The sequence below is a fragment of the Alosa alosa genome, chromosome 7 (genome assembly GCF_017589495.1).
Source record: "Alosa alosa isolate M-15738 ecotype Scorff River chromosome 7, AALO_Geno_1.1, whole genome shotgun sequence".
NCBI classification, from domain to species: Eukaryota; Metazoa; Chordata; class Actinopteri; order Clupeiformes; family Clupeidae; genus Alosa; species Alosa alosa.
Window position 1 is genome coordinate 4,437,163 of NC_063195.1, and position 5,794 is coordinate 4,442,956.

At 43.6% G+C, this 5,794-nt stretch overlaps 1 pseudogene; it reads left to right on the forward strand.

Moving 5' to 3' along the window:
* Positions 1-4,400, forward strand: part of LOC125297684 — a 7,601-nt pseudogene extending 3,201 nt beyond the window's left edge.
* Positions 4,401-5,794: the final 1,394 nt, after the last annotated feature.

The window sequence follows — 5,794 nt, forward strand, 5'->3', positions numbered from 1 at the left end:
CAGGAGAAGTTTTTATCCCCAGGCCATCGAACTCTGAACTCACACTATACTGACTTTGCACACATTCACTCCTCAGCACTCTCAAACATTTCCCAACTCTGAACTCACACTATACTGACTTTGCACTCATTCACTCCTCAGCACTCATCCCCCCCCACACCCCACACACACACCTACAAGACTTTTAGCACTTTTACATCCCTCTCCTATGCTACAGACCTTTTATTTATTTTCTTATTTCATCACACACACAAACACACACACACACACACACACACACACACACACACATCACACACACACACATATCTGATCTCCAACTTTTGCACACTTTTTATTTATTATTTTTTGATTTCTCCTCCATCTACCCATGTCCTTTGATTGCCTAGCCTTTCTGCCCCCACCCCCACCCCACCCCCATCCCCAACACACACACTTTACATCATCACTGTCATCACTTCACATACATACAGCACTCCTCTACATACTTGCTGCACACTGCCCCCACATACACAGCACATTGTCTTCAGGATCTTCTCCAACACACATCCTCTACATACTTACAGCACACTGCCCCCACCTACCCACACACACACACTACACACACACACAGTCACTGCTCCTCCACTCCACACACACACATCTTCACTGTCATCACTACATACATTACATACAGTACTCTGCTTGCAATAGTAAGTCCCTGACCTCCCCCCCCAACACACACATACTTACATCATCCACTGTTATCACTTCACATACATACAGCACACTGCTTGCTACAGTAAGCCTCCTCTACATACTTGCTGCACACACACACTGCCCCCCACATACACAGCACATTGTCTTCCGGATCTTCTCCAACACACATCCTCTACATGCTTACAGCACACTGCCCCCACCTACCCACCTACACACTACACACACACACACACACAGTCACTGCTCCCTCCCCTCCGCCCACACACACATCTTCACTGTCATCACTCACATACATTACATACAGTACTCTGCATACAATAGTAGACTTGTCCCTGCCCCCACATACATACACAGCACATTATTTCATCAGGAGCTTCTCCAACACACATCCCAACATACTTGCACACACACTGCCCCAATACACATACACATTGTTGTCTCATGAGGAATTGCTTCTCCAACACACATATTGCACACTGCCCTCTCCCCACATACACAGCACACTATCCCATCTCCCCTGTCATCCCCCAACACACACACCAAGACCCCTGGCAGTTGGGTTAGCCCTTGAGCCGTGGATCTGCCCAAGGTTTCTTCCTTGGTAGGGAGTTTTTCCTTGCCCTGTTGCTCTTAGGTGCTCCTTGTTGGTGCCCCCACCCAATCCCAATCCTCCCCCACCTTTTTATGCAGCCCTTGCCACTTAATCTACTAAGCCCCTCTTCTACTGCACTTTTACCCCCATTAATGCACAAATAGGCTGACACCAGACATAATTTCACTGCATTTCTTACTTCCAGTAACTATATGCATGTGACAATAAACTTCCTTGTATCCTTGTATCCTTGTATCCTTGTGTGTGTGTTGGTAGATTGAGTAAGTGTGTGTGTGTGTGTGTGTGTGTTTGTGAGTTTGTATGTGTGTGTTGGTAGATTGAGTAAGAGTGTGTGTGTGTGTGTGTGTTGGTAGATTGAGTAGGAGTGTGTGTTGTTGGTAGATAGATTGAGTAGGAGTGTGTGTGTGTGTGTGTGTGTGTTGGTAGATTGTGTGTGATGTGATTGAGTGTGGGAGTGTGTGTGTGGTAGATTGAGTAGGAGTGTGTGTGTGTGTGTGTGTTGGTAGATTGAGTGTGTGTGTGTGTGTGTGTTGAGTAGGAGTGTGTGTGTGTGTGTGTGTGTGTGTGTGTGTGGGTAGGTGTTGTAGAGTGTGTGTGTGTTGGTAGATTGAGTAGGTGTGTGTGTGTGTGTGTGTGTGGGTTGGTAGATTGAGTGAGGTGTGTGTGTGTGTGTGTGGAAGTTAAGTGGGTGTGTGTGTGTGTGTGTGTGGAGTGGGTAGGAGTGTGTGTGTGTGTGTTGGTAGATTGAGTGTGTGTGTGTGTGTGTGTGTGTGTTTGTAGATTGAGTAGGAGTGTGTGTGTTTGTAGATTGGATGTTGTGTGTGTGGTGTGTTGGTAGATTGAGTAGGAGTGTGTGTGTGTTAGTAGATTGAATAGGTGTGTGTGTGTGTGTGTGTGTTGGTAGATTGAGTAGGAAGTGTGTGTGTGTGGGTAGATTGAATAGGTGTGTGTGTGTGTGTGTGTGTTGGTAGATTGAGTAGGTGTGTGTGTGTTAGTAGATTGAATAGGTGTCTGTGTGTGTGTGTGTGTGTTGTGCGTGCGTGTGTGTGTGTGTGTGTGTGGTAGATTGAGTAGGAGTGTGTGTGTGTTTAGATTGTTAGTAGGTGAATAGGTTTGTGTGTGTGTGTGTGTGTAGATTGGGTAGGAGTAGGTGTGTGTGTTGGTAGATTGAGTAGGAGTGTGTGTGTGTTGGTAGATTGAGTAGGAGTGTGTGTGTGTGTGTGTGGGTGGGTTGGTAGGTGTGTGTGTGTGTTTGTGTGTGTGTGTGTGTTGGTAGATTGAGTAGGAGTGTGTGTGTTTGTGTTTGTGTGTGCGTGTTGGTAGATTGAGTAGGAGTGTGTGTGGGTAGATTGAGTAGGAGTGTGTGTTCCATGCCACCCACTCCTCTTGTCTGCATATGTGTGTGTGTGTTCCCCATATTCTGATGAGGATGTTCTCTCTGTATGTGTGTGTGTGTGTGTGTGTGTGTTGTGTGTGTGTTGTTTGGTATTTGTATTGACACATGTGTGTGTGTGTGTGTTTGTTTGTTTGTTTGTGTTGACATGGTGTGTGTGTGTTTTCTCATGTTATCTCTGTATGTGTGTGTGTGTTCTCATGTTCTCTCCTCTTGTCTGCAGATGCCTGTGATCTCACACTGGACCCAAACACAACAGACAGAAAACTCTCTCTCTGAGGGGAACAGAAATGTGACACGTGTGGATGAGCAGCAGCCGTATCCTGAACACCCAGAGAGATTTGACTCCAGGTATTATCATCAGGTGTTGTGTAGAGAGGGTCTGACTGGACGCTGCTACTGGGAGGCTGAGTGGAGTGTTGATGGTGGTGGAGCTGCTGAGTGGAGTGTTGATGTTGGAGCTGCTATATCTGTGGCCTATAAAAGCATCAAGAGGAAAGGGGACAGTGATGACGTCATAATGGGACGGAATGCCAAGTCCTGGAGTCTGGACTGTCTGCACTCATCTCCTGTTACTTACTGTCTGGCACAATAATAAACACACTGACATACCTGCCCCCTCCTCAGGCTCCAGAACAGTAGGAGTTTACCTGGACTGGCCGGCCGGCACTCTGTCCTTCTACAGCGTCTCCACTGACACACTCACCCACCTGCACACGTTCCACTCCACATTCACTGAGCCCCTCTATCCAGGGTTTGGGCTTTATTGGGGCTCCTCAGTGTCCCTGCGCAAGATCACATGAGCTCCTCCTCCAACAGGTACATCCACCCTTTTCTCCCTCTCTCTCTCTCTCTCTCTCTCTCTCTCTCTCTCTCTTTCTCTCTCTCTCTTTCTACTATGTGTGTTTCTGTGTGTGTGTGTCTGTGTGTGTGTGGTTTGTATGACACTGTAATGTAATACAGGCTTGTAGGCACAAGAAGCTCTTTTACAAACAACTTTAGTAAAGAGGGTATTTTTGCTTTGCATCAGATCTGGCATATCACACACATCAAGCTAATATAGCGTGTGTGTGTGTGTGTGTGTGTGTGTGTGTGTGTGTGTGTGTGTGTGTGTGTGTGTGTGTGTGTGTGTGTGTGTGTGTGTGTGGTTTGTTTAACACTGTTTTCTATTTAACAAACTGCCAAAATTCAGACTTAAATTCATCAAGTGAAGACATGCTTGTTCTGTGGCCCTGGCAGTTGAGCAGGGCTTGTTGCTATGGCAATAGTTCCAGCTTTGGCCCATAGACTGTATAAAGAACTGCAGGAACTCCAGTCACACACACTCCTGTTCATACATGTAATGTATGTATGTATGTATGTATATTCAGTTATATAATTACTGTTCTGATGAAAACTAAACAAATGCTGATATTGCTTTCTTTATATTATGCTCTTCTCCTGAAAATGAATGTGTGGATTATGAGAATGTTTTCAACAACAACAATATGATGTATTCTGTTCTCCGTAAAGTTTAGTTATTTGCTGAATTTTTTTGAAAAAGTTATTTGCTGATCTGAGGTGTCAGTGGTTCTATACAGTATGTGTTGACATAGCAAAAAAAAATGCTTGTTTTTCTGACTTAAAATATGTAAATAAAATGTGTTTCTGACTTTTAAATGTCTGAATAAAGATTCTGAAAGGAGATGTGATGAACCTGTTGTCAGTTGATTTGTTTCATTGTTTTCTATGCTATAACAAAACAGAATATGTGTGATTTTTATTTTGTGATTTTTGTTTCTTTTCTTCAAACTTCCTTTTTCCGTAGTTGAACATTTCATGCATTGACCACCAAGATCATCTCTCTATTCAGTGCAACACTGTACCAGATTAGTATATTGCAGTAGTATAATAACTAGGGCTGTCAAAAGCACATTGACTTTGATTAATTAATTACAGAAATATTAAGGCATTAAAGAAAATAAAGCTGCTTAATCATTTCGTGGTGACATTTGACACAGTGCAGTGTGGCTATAGTGACTGAAGGACGCAGACGAGAAAGCTGCTTTGAATGAAACGTTTAGCCTACGTTTTAAAAAGAACGCCCAGACTAGTCCTGTTGACAGGAGCATCAATCTACTATTTCAGTAAGGAATTCCCGTTGCCTACCATGGGAGTTCGTCAAGTCTGAAATATCACCAAAGCATGTTTAATAGGTAGCCTGGCTCTGGTATCACCTCAATGCAAAGCAATCTGGAGGTAGGCCTACAAGTTAGCACACCTCTTGATGATGATAATGCTAGCCGCCACCCTTGTTAAAGTCACTTTGCTAACGTAGCCTATTGTTTGCTTAGCCTATAGGCCTACACTACGACTGACTAACTAACTAACCGACAAACTCCCTTACTAAATTGAGTACATGTGTTGCACACTTGACAAAATGTCTTCAAAAGTATGTTGAAGGTGGTTACATTTATTTCCATTCCAATAACTTCACACATTGCATTTCGATTCGCACTTGTAGGCTATGCTGCTTTTTTTGTCTCGTTTTCTTAGAGCCCTGCGTTTTCTTATCTTTGACTGCCACCTACTGGATGAAAAAGGAAACAACCTAATAATTACGTGAACAAAAATCTACAACATTACATTTAGCAGAAACAACATGTTTGAATGGCCATAAAAGGATAAATCATGGGGGGTATACCACACATTACCTTGGTGTTAGGGTAGCTTACTCTGCACATGCCATTGACAGTGATTTGTAGCTTCAGTCATTTGCATCATACTAAAAATCTGACACCAGGAACTACTGATGCCTGAGCCAAAGGGAAAATTATCATAAAAGAGAGAAGTTGAACTTTAAAGTTTATAAATGTTGGTTTGGCTCTTCATTGATTCACTCATCTGAAAAAAAATGTTTTAAAGATATGTTCATAGCAAAAATGGATGCATGTGATTAATTTAGATTAATTAATCACAGAGTTTGTGGGAGTGGAAGGGAGTTCCAGAGTTTGGGGCCAGCCACGCTAAAAGCCCTGTCACCCATGGAATGGAGATGTGCAGTGGGGGTGGATAGGAGGTGGGCATCAGTGGAGCATAAGGTGCGGGTA